We start from the raw sequence: 12,107 nt of genomic DNA, 5'->3' as shown, positions 1-12,107 counted from the left end.
CAAGTCCCAGAAAGTTGAAGTGACTTCCTCAAGTTCATATAGATAGGATGGCAAATTTGAGTAAGAAGGCTTCTGTTACATCCCTCAAACTATATCATGTGTATTCCATTTCTTGTTTGCACATATATTTATTATTTGGCCCTATGCCATGCATCCTATTTGTAGAACAAAGCATGTAGTGATGGATGTGAAGTATTTAAATCTTGCCTGTGCTTCTGTCTTGTCTCTAATAGGCAGTGAATATAAGTGATAATAGTAATAATAATACTTGACATCATAGAGAATATTTATTGAGCACTGACTATAAGCTGGACACTATTATAAGAAATATATATATACTATTATATTTTACATCTTCTATAGATAATATATATGTTACCAAATTATCTGACCCTCAAAGAAAATTTCATGTCATTTTTATTTCAAATGAGGAAATAAAGGTCCAGGAATTTGTCTGAAGTCACAGAGCTCATTGTGGCAAAGCAAAAAACTCAAAATTTGGAATCTGGCTTGGAATCTATCTTCTAAACCATTATACTGTGCTCCCTCTGATAGTGGACTTTCTACCTAGTTTTTTCACAGTGTAACTAGTGTGTGTGTGTGTGTGTGTGTTCCTGTGTAATGTCATCCACGATGTATGCCTTATTGTGTTAATACCATACGTGCATTATAGTCTTTCTATATGTGAGCAACAAAAAGTTTTCAGAAAAAAAATAAGTCTGGTTACTCATATCTACTCACGTAAGATTAACTTCATGGGCTCAGAATTTGTTGAGATAATCGAATAATGCAGGAGGATAGACACTTCCTGATTTAATGATTACAATTAAAGATCAATTATTAGACTTGCATAGCAATTTATGTGTTTTAAACGGACTATCCTATGCATTTTACACCACATTTGCTTGTCAAAACTGTCAATCCATAAGCCACGGAGCAGGCAAGAAAACTTAAGACAAAGAGAAATGAAAATTAGTGTATCCATTTTTTTTTTTTTTAGTGTATTCACTTTGAATGTAAAATAAGTGATACCGATGATGTTTTTGGCCAAGAATATAACAGGACATTTTTGTCACCTTCCCTCCACATCACCAATATTCTCACAGGCCACCACTCTCCTATCTCCCATTTGAAACTCCTGGGCCCATTTTAAAAGACAGTCTATTCTTCCTTTCAAAATAAAAATCTTAAAATTATAGGAGAAAAAATATTTTGAGCAGTGTTCCTTCTTGCCTCTAAGAATAAGCACAGCACATTTAAGTCTGAATATTGTGTCCTTTAAGCAGTTTTATTTATTTATTTATTTGTTTGTTTATTTATTTATTTATTTTAAAGATTTTATTTATTCATGAGGGACAGAGAGAGAGAGAGGCAGAGACACAGGCAGAGGGAGAAGCAGGCTCCATGCAGGGAGCCCGACGTGGGACTCGATCCCAGGTCTCCAGGATCATGCCCTGGTTTAAGCAGTTTTATTAATGCATAGCCAAGAAAGTTGTGTATATCTATTTTAAACCTATTTTAAAGTTTATAATCGACTTTTCACACTGCAGACATTTATGGCTTATTATGGGAAAAAAAGACACTTTATAACTTTTTGTTTTTCAGCATTTATACTGTTAATTTTTAAAACATGATCACATATCTAACACATTTAGAAAATAAATATCTAATACGAATCTTGGCATATTTAGGGTATTGCTAAGTATCCAAAAATTTGAAAGACTACTCTTTTAATGACATCCTGTGATTCAATTTAAACAGTCAGCTTTTATATGATTAGTATTTATACTCAAAACTGGGTAGGTTCTGTATATTTCCTATAAACATGCAGAATAAATATCCTTAGTCAATGGGGAAACGAAAGAGATGGGCTTCAGAAGAAAAATTGGAGGCTGGCTGTCAGTACATTTTAGCCTAGCGCTTTCACTTCTTATAAAAACATTCAAAATACTGCAATACATTCAGAAATATCAAATAAAGTTCAAACTGTTTAAACTTAATTTGCATCATATTACATCAGATCAAGTTTCTAGTTATTTCTTCAATCAATGTTTGCAATATGCCTATTTTTAATAAAGATCCAAGAAATGGACTGAAGCTTTGGTTTTAGTACAAATGCATTATCTGGATTTATTATAAATATGAGCCTAGCAGATATTTAGCATAGATTCGTGTCAGTCAAACCAATGTCACTGTATTGATACTCTTCTTCTAATTGGGAAATGGAATTGAGGTGGCATTTTTATCGTGATGTCCTTTGTGGTTGACACGTGTCTGTTCTGAAATATCTTTGTGCATGAATTCGCAGTGCAAATGGGATAATTTGCCTCCAGATAAAGTTATGTTTTAGAAGACTTAAAAAAAAAATCCAAGGAAGGCAGAGATATCTGATAACACCCTCTTTGAGGATGGAGAAAGAAATAAAATACGAAATTGTTAGAAGTTACAGTTTAGAAATATGTACCTGCTTTATTTGTTGTTATGATTAGAGAAGAATGGATTGAATTAATCTTTGAAACAGAACTGTAGCAAAAAATCTAAGTGTCAAACATTAACTGCATTAAAAGAACCCATTATTTGTCTTTTGTTCTCTGTCCTTTTAAAAAAGATAAATGCCTCTCCATTATATTTCATTATCAAAGTTCTGTTTAGAGTCCAATATTTGCAAATTTGACAGGTTAAAATATAAACTAGTCTACAGCTGACACATTTGAGAACTTATGAACTTATCACTCTGCAATCTAGATTTTTATGCCACTCTCTAGATGATTTCTTTTTTTAAAACAAGGATTCTTTCAAGTCTAAACGCCTATAAATTACAAAATTAATGCACAGTTTGATTCTTCTTATTATTTTTCTTCCTATTATTTTATTTCAGTCTCTTTTATTCTCTTCAATTAAAAAGAGAGCAAGACAAAAGAAAAGAAGGAAACAGAAATGACCTGAATCCTCAAGGTAAATGAATGCTGTAGATTATGCAAATGAATTGTTGAATCTCTAACTTCTAAACTGGCTATTGGGAAAACAACCTGATAACAGGAAACTCTCCCCCATTTCTAGAGATTAATAAGAATAGTTACACTGTTACTCATTTCAAACCAGTGTTTGTTGTAAAACCGCATTCTTTCGTATGCATCATGAAAGCATAACATGAAAAACATCAAAATGGCCTAATTTTGGAAGCCAAATAGCAAAAATGAAGAAGCCGCTCCCTTTCTCCCCAGTGGTTTGCAATTGAACCCCAGTTTCCTGAAGTTCATCCAACCCAAAAGAAGAAAGAAAACAAGAGAAACAAGGAAAGACACAGCTATCCCGAAAGAAATGTATTGAAAAAGAAGAGAGAAAATGAAAGCAAAAATTAGTCATGTAAAGATGGAGAGACTGAGCTATAGAAACTGGTCACATAAATAGTCATGAAATGAAAAGTTTCAGATTTGTATTGAAGTAAAAAAAAAAAAAAAACTACTTAGAGAAAGGCCAACAGGCCAGACTAAATAATCCTCGACTTACCGTCCAATTCTGAATCCCATATTAGCTGCAGAGATTTTAATGTAAATATGCCATTACACTGTCATTACAGTGATCAGGCTTCATGGCTCACAGGTCACATCTCAGCCACTGTTAATTTTGCAGGCAAAAGCTTTTTTTCTCTTGAAATGTTAATAACTTTCTATTAGTTAATGTAGCGTGACTAAAATTCAGATTAGATATAATTCATTTTAATATCTGTGACTGGCTATCCTGATCATTTAGCAATGGTTTCCAGCTGAATACAAGATGCTAAATTGGACTCATTTGCATAGCCCTGTTAAAGCAATGCCATTCTAGAAATGTAGGCATCTTCAAATTAATTTAAAAGATTTTTTTTTCTCCTGGTTTTGCTACTAGGATAAAATCTTTAGTTGGCAACTAATTGAAGTTACCATGGGCTGAATACACATCCTTTTCTCTGCCTGTCCTCCCATCCCCCACGAAAAAAAGAAACCAAAACACTCATCAGGAGTGTTAATTGGTGAGTGCAGAAGATACCCAGTGCCTCAGAACGTAGGGAGGGCTCAGTTTAGTAACCGTAATGTTAAAATCTGAACAAATCTGAGCTACTGACAAGGTTTGCAACTACCAGGTCTAGAAGAAAATTTAATTCCACCTTTGCAAATCTGTTTTTAACTCTGCACTATGTAGATGCAATGTATCACTACCTGTCCTGTATATGGGGTCTAGTTTGTTGAAGTAGATGATAAAATCTGCTGCTTTCCAAGGAAGCCTACACCAGGGTGGAAAACACTGTTGTTATTAATCATAGATAGAGTCTGTTCTTTTCTTCCTTTGCATACATAAGACCCATTAATGCTAATGGAAAACACAGACAATACATTCATGCAACATGGGGCAACCAGACCTCTGACTTATCAATGCCAGTTGCTAGACACACAAACAATCCAGTAAATACACCTGTGGAAGGGATTAGGGATTCTTTGACTGTAACTTGATCCTGTTTTTTAAACTGTATCATAAGTGATGATGTTTTCCCCTTTCAATGAAAATGCAGACAACTTAAAATATTAATCACTTCCCAGTTCGTCACAAGTCTCAAAAATTTTGTGTAGAGAATAGGTAAATAATCTTATACAATTAGGTCAAAGTTTTGGTTCAGGAACCTTAAAAGATTCCTAGAAAGTTAAAAACTGAAATAAATAATGTTTTAAATGTTTTCTCTCACTTTCATTAATTTAAAAAGTGGTTTGAAATGTTCATTTTCCTTTATGAATGTATTTAATCATTATCCATTCACTTTGGTAAAGATGTTTGGCTTTAAGAATTCACATTGTTAAAAAATATATAAAAAAAAGAATTCACATTGTTACTCTCTTTGAAATATGATTTTCAGAAATGAGGGTATAATTATTTTTTATCTCAAAGCAAAAAACAGGTCTCGATACAGATAATGTGTATCAAGGTTTCTTTTTATTTGAATTTGATCATTTCTAGGCTATTTGAGAAAATATGTGAGTCGGAAAACAGTCTGTTTATTGTACTACTCTCCTACACCTTTCTTCTTTCTCTTCCTCTTCCTTCGTTTTTTTCCTGGAGCAAAATATCAGATTTTCCTGCTGATGCTTGTAATCTGAAAAGTTAAAGAACTGTTTGGTCACCCCCATCCCCATTTCTCTTGACCTCTCTCCTTGCCCTCAAGAATTTAAGGGGAAGTATAAAATTCAGCTGCTATATGTGTGGGAGAGATAGAGAAACTTTCAAGAAAAAAAGAATCTAGTGGAGATTTTGAATAAACATAGAATTGGCACAATTATTCCCTTCTAAAATTTATGTGATGATTTTCAGTTGTGTTGTTATGGGGAAAATAAATCACTAGGCAATAGGCACAAGATGCCAACCAAATAATAAACTTCAATATGACTGGCTATTGGGCAATTGAGGAGCTAGAATGCCAGCTCCTGAAAATACTTCTCCATTTAGTTTTCCCTCAAGAGTCAATGGTTACTGTAGACTAAGTTTGATTGGCATCTTTCATCTCTCAGCCTATAGACATAGTCAGATATGTGTGCCCCTCTCTGAAATTCTTTCTACCAACTTATCTCTCTCTTTCCCTTCAGGGTTAAACTTCTTGAAAGAGTGACTATTTCTACTTTCTCCTTTTTCTTCACTTCCCAGTATACTTCCCACCTTCACTACAAGCACCTTGCCATTTAGCTTCCTTTCTTCCCAACCCTCCGTTGATACATCTTATGATCTATTATTGACCCAATCACATGCACATCAGTACCTCCATCTCTGGTCCAGTCATCTGGTCAACTGATCGAATGATTAATTCCATCCCAAGGATCTATTTTGACCCAAGTGTTAGAATAGGTACTGGAGGATATTCAATATGCCTGGTGTATAAAAGCCTGGATATGTAGATCTTGAAAAATTATCCCTGTTGATTTTTTTTAAAGATTCTATTTATTTATTCATGACAGACACAGAGACAGAGGCAGAGACATAGGCAGACGGAGAAGCAGGCTCCGCAAGGAGCCCAGTGGGGGACTTAATCCCAGGATCCGGGGATCACAATCTGAGCCAAAGGCAGACGCTTAACTGCTGAGCCACCCATGTGTCCCATCCCTGTTGATTTTGAAGTGGTGCCTATAATCTGGCCACTGTTCCTTAGACATGTTATCTACTTCTAAGGTGTTACCTGTCAGCTATATTGCGGTATCTCCCAAATCTATAGCTTAAACTTGGGGCTTTTTTTTTGACAGTCTAAGCCAAATATCTAGTTGTCTACTGGCTATTTTCATCAGATTGTACCAGTGTCAGATGAAGAGAATAGTGTGCAAACTGGTTCCTCATCATGGTTCGCCAAAACCTGATTCAGGATAGTAAAGTTTCTCTTGGCATCCAATTCTAAAATGTGGGAGTCAACCTAGAGTTACTGTCTGTATATCCAGCTGGTCACTAAATGATATTAATTATATTTCCCTCATAGGTCTCCAATTTGAACCTTTTTCTCCATTTATTGCATCAGGTCGGGCTTTTATAATTTCTGTCTGGGACTGTTTTTACTATTCAATCTATTTTTAGTGGCCACCTCCACTCCAATTTATCTTCATAGCCAGAACCGTATTTCCACAGTACAGATCTCATTGCTCCTTCTGTTAAGATATTTTAGTGGCCTTTGCACCACTTTTAGGGTTAGAAGTCTTTGTATGGTGAATTTTTCCCTTAATGATTGGCCCCTGACTGGTTGTCCAGCCCTATACCCTGCATTATACACATTTGCACTTTGTACCCCAATATGAATGAATTATTCCCATTTCTTGGAAGGAGCCATGCTCTTGCTTGCATCTGTGTCTTTGTTCATACTATTTTCCTTTTGCAAGCACTCTTCTCTTGCCACTTTCCCACCTAAGAAATTCTTACTCACTCTTTTTTTTTATATGTATATTTTTTTTATTGGAGTTCGATTTGCCAACGTATAGTATAACACCCAGTGCTCATCCCGTCATTACTTATTCTTTAGTATTCAGTTCAATTTCTTAACTTTCCTAGCAAGCCTCTCCTCCCTCTCTCATGCCTTTCAGGTAGGATTAAGCATGGCCTCTGTGCACCATGGTGTACTGGCTCATACTTGAATATCTCACGATACACCCCCCCCCACACACACACACACACCCCTCATGAGTGTCAGGAGAAGAGGGGAATGTATTGGTACAGATTAGACCCTTTATAAACATTTTTGAAAAGTTTTTATTTATTTGAGAGAAACAGAGATAGTGACAGAGATAGCAAGAGAAAGCACGAGCAGGGAAGAGGGAACCGATGGATATGGGCTTGATCCCAGAACACGGGGACCATGACATGAGCTGAAGGCAGAGGCTTCAACTGCAACCAAACCACCCAGGCACCCCTATATATTTTTTAAAGAAATAAATGAATTGTCAACATGCCTGTCCATCACCAAACATCTAGCATAAAGCAATATTGAGCCCACTTGGTCTTCCTAAAGTTTCAATTCACCAAAAGTACTCTTGACTGATCTTTGAGCATAAAATCTCTCAGGAACCTAAGGAAAAATTTCACTTTGAAAAGGTTGTATTTCAGACTCATTCTTGAGATACATTAGTTACTTCTAGCTTTTCCTAAGGTCACCTGGAATTTTCAGTTCCTCCTTTCCATTCTTTTTTGTTTTCTTTTTTCAGAAATTTCAAAACTCTTTATGGATTTAGAAAATATTTCTCTGGATAGTGACATTGGTTATTTCCATTTAAAACAGATACTTGGGGATCCCTGGGTGGCTCAGCAGTTTAGCACTTGCCTTCTGCCCAGGCCGTGATCCTAGAGTCCCAGGATCGAGTCCCACATCGGGCTTCCTGCATGGAGACTTCTTCTCCCTCTGCCTGCGTCTCTGCCTCTCTCTCTCTCTCTCTGTGTCTCTCATGAATAAATAAATAAAATCTGAAATAAAATAAAATAAATAATAAAACAATACTTGACAATAGTTAGCCTGAAATAGATCTTCTAGTTTTCAAAGCCTTATTTTCTGGTAAGTCATTTTATTAAAAAACAAACAAACAAAAAACCAACAACCACAAGATATTTTGAAATACAAAATAGTTTGGAGCAGATTTTAGAACTTCATAATGTACCATAATCTGTGTTTAGTGGCCCTTATAGAAAAATTCCTCATTCACTACCAAAATCTCCAAGTGCAGAGAAATACAAATGTCTTCCTCCTTTTATTTATTTCAGAATTTCCTAGTTGTAATATACAAATGCAGTCATGTAAATATGCCACACCAACATAAAGCACATAAAAAGATAAAATCTTAGCCTTACCTTCAAAAGGCAACCACAAATTAATAAAACAGTTCTGTTAAAAAAAAAGACCCACAGTCATGTTTTCTAATTACATAAATCCAGTGGCACCACACTTAGATATTCTAGCAAGGAATAAACTGAGAAACCAAAGGTTAAATAGAGACTATTTTAATAAGGTGAATGTCTTCCAATATCAGAGACACCTCATAACAGACAAAATCATCTGGTCACTTCAGTATAGTTATTAGTTTATCTGATTATTTTTTACTTTCTGTCTAAATTTTTCATGGCCTAAGTATTAAAGCATGAAAATATATCTTTTGGCATTTTTATTAAGATATTTTTCCATTTTCCACTATTTGAGGTTTCCTGTGTTGTTAAGAAGGCCATTAGGCTGTATCTTCTGCAAATTTTCTTTGTGTACTTTCAATCTACTGATCACTTTTCTTCCTCTAAAGTATTGATAACATTTCTAAACATTTTCACAATTAGATGAAATATTAACAGCAGTGTTAGGATCACAAGGAACACGTTGGTTTCAAAATACTCCTGTGAACTAACTTTGTGGGGGCAAACTCCTAGAAGGATGAATAGTTGACTGGATTAAACATTCAATTAATTAGCAGTTATCTGGGAGGAGAAGGTCAAAATTGTGAAGGTAGGGGAACTGGAGAATGGATTTAAAGAAATGAACTATGATGAATCAACTTATATGAATAATTACACCAAACTTGAGTTAATTCCATGGAATATATCAGTACATAGGACAGAGCCATTGGAAAACGCTTTATGGTGGTAATTGTTAGGACTTGGTCCTTGATATTGGATACGGAAAGATAAGAAAAGACATTCTGGAAGGTGGAACGATGAAAGCAAAGGGTAACATTGGAATGAGCAATTAGATTTGGAAAAACTTCAGTTGTTCATAGGTCTTACATTAGATGGGATGGAATCAGATAAGACAAAATGTGCAGTTATGTAAACAGAGGAATCTGGATTCAAAGCAACAGACAAATATAAACCTCTAGAGACTTAAGGAGAGTGGTAACAGGAGGAAGTGGCAGCCATATATGAAGTAGAGGTCCTATTTGTTATCTGATGCTATGTGACAAAATTCCCCCAGATTTAGCAGCTTGGAAGACATTCATTTATTATCTCACAGTTTCTTAGGGCCAGAAATCTGAGAGAATCTTAGTTGAGCATTCTGGCTCAGATTCTCTCACAAAATGGCAGTCAAGCTATCATCTAGAGCAATAGGCTTCCTGAGACTGGGAAATCTCTTTCTAAGTTTGATCATGTAGCTGTTGGGAAGCCTTTGTTTCTCACTGGCTATTATCTGGAAACCTCCATCCTTTGCCATTAGGGCCTCATAGGCTGTCTGAAAGTTCTCACAACATGGCAGCTGATTTCCACAAGAGGGAGTGATCCTGGAATGAAAGTGAAAATAAGAAATCAAGAAAGAGAGTGTTCCCAAGATGAAAGCTGCAATCTTTTTGTAATGTAATATCAGAAGTCACATACCTTCACCTCTTCCATAGTTTACTGGTCACAAGACCAACTCTGGTAATATATGGGAAGGAACTACAAAGTGGTCTAATTGTCGGATGAAAATTACTGGGGTCCATCTTGAAAACTGGCTACCATGGTAGTTGGGTTAGAAAGCCAGCCAAGAGGCTATTAGAATGATCCAGTGAGAACAAGTTGAAGACATGGCAATAAGGATGGAGAGAAAGGGACAGATCTGTGAAATGTTCAGAATACAGGACTATTTAATACTAGTAAGTTTGATACAATTAGGTCTCAAAAGCTAAAAGAAAACTTCAAGGTTTTGAACTTGGATAATTTTAAGAGTTATCTGGCTACCAATTAATTGGTATAGAAATGGTAGTTTTTAACATGAACGTAGATTGTACTGTAGACCTGTTGAATTTGAGTTGGCAGTTATTTATCTAAATAAAGATACCCTGTAGGTATTCTGTACCTTTTAATAGAAAGTGAGAATGATAAAGGCAAATAATATATTGAGTACCATTCATTTTTAATAAGTTGTTTTTTTAAGCCTCACTGCTAAAACACAGAATGTCTGACAAAGAAAATCCTGCAGGAAAAAAAAAAAATTCCAAGATGGCTTTAATAAATAAATAAATACAGAAATTCAAATTATTGTTTCATATTATCAGTATTTTATTTTCAATGATTAAAATGTGTAGCGAAATGAGTCACCAATAAATTATCTAGGTTGAGATTTTTTTAAACTACACCATTTACATCATTCATGTAGTATATGTATCCTCATCAGATTTAAAAGGAGAAAAGATCTATTAATTTATGCCCCCCCCCAACACTTTTTGTCAAAAGTGCAAAAAGAATAGGAGAAACAATGGGATTTTTTCACACTTTATTTTTAGGTGAGAAAACACTTTCTCCACATTGGCTAATGAAATCAAGTATGTTTTACAGGCTACACATTTAAGATAATCCTTTAAATATAAAGCCTTATTAATTCATGAAATAATGGATAGTTCCAATGAGAACTTCCAACTTTTTGAATTTTGAAAATTTAAACATTGAGAGCAATTTTGAGATTTATTATTAATATATTGTCACCAGAAACTGGTCTACCTAGGCTCTTTGTGCTGAGAAAAAGAAATGCTATATAATGTTGCACAATTTAAGCAGAACAAAACAATTAAAAACAAGTGCTCACTGAGAATACTTTTTGCGAAGTCATTTCCCTAAGTCAAGTATGACTCTAAAAGTCCTAGTTTACATAATCCTACATTACTCATTAATTTGTACTAAAACTAATGTCCTCAATATTTTTTCATTTCAGTCTTTTATCTACAAAGTAGCTGGAATGATTAAAACAAAACAAAACAACAGTGAGATTATGTAATGCCATTAATATCATTCCATGACTTTCACTTTTTCTTAAAATCAAATTTCTTATTATAGCCTACAAGGCCCAGTAGGCCAAATTCCTTTTCTCACTAATCCTTCTCCTCATCTTTAACTAGCCTTCAGTTATGCTGGATTCCTTTCAGTTCACAGACCAAGATGAAATCTTTCCCACTTTACAGACCCTTTATATTCTGCATCCTATTCCTGGAAGGTTAAGTCCAATTTTTCACCAGCACGGCTTTTCCTCATTTTAAAAGTCTCAGCTTAAAAGATAGATTCTCAGATAAAATTTCCTTGGCCAAGTAATTCCTCCTTGCACACTTACCCCTGTACTACTTATCAAAGCATCTTGATAGGAACTTTTTAGCTTGCAATTCCATTGAGTGTATATGAACTTATGAATTTATATACACATGCATACATATGCACACACATACATATGTGTATATGTATATATGTGTAAAACTATGTTTTTATGTGTCTACGTCTCACTATATGTCTATATGTATGTGTGTATGTATACTTTATTAAGGAAATATATATTCCAAAAATATACAAATACTGTGATCAATGAAACACATCCATGAATCCAGATCACACTATAGAACATTATGTGGATGCCAGCCAGCCTTGCTCAAGACAGCTACAAGTACCTATCAAACTTCCCACCAGCTCCCCACAAAGATAACATATGATATTGTAACTTTTATCACAATAGATTAACCTCTTTTGGACATTATATATGTATGTACTCTTTTGTGTCTAAATTCTCCACTCAACATTTTGTTTGTGATTCATCCATTTTGTTAAAGTTTGTTCATTCTCATTGTTGAGTAGTTTTCCATTAAACTGGATGTGACAATTAGAGTTATCCATTCTACTCCTGA

General features: G+C 34.8%; 1 long non-coding RNA gene across 1 annotated transcript in view; it reads left to right on the top strand.

Moving 5' to 3' along the window:
• The window catches only part of LOC111094268, a 55,770-nt gene extending 51,059 nt beyond the window's left edge, over window positions 1-4,711 (top strand). The window contains exon 4 of the long non-coding RNA XR_005384607.1: window positions 2,879-4,711. This is a non-coding gene — a long non-coding RNA (uncharacterized LOC111094268). The remainder of the gene's footprint in view (window positions 1-2,878) is intronic.
• Window positions 4,712-12,107: the final 7,396 nt, after the last annotated feature.

The sequence above is a fragment of the Canis lupus genome, chromosome 36 (assembly GCF_011100685.1).
Source record: "Canis lupus familiaris isolate Mischka breed German Shepherd chromosome 36, alternate assembly UU_Cfam_GSD_1.0, whole genome shotgun sequence".
Taxonomy (NCBI): domain Eukaryota; kingdom Metazoa; phylum Chordata; class Mammalia; order Carnivora; family Canidae; genus Canis; species Canis lupus.
This window is presented reverse-complemented; position numbering and strand designations above follow the sequence as displayed.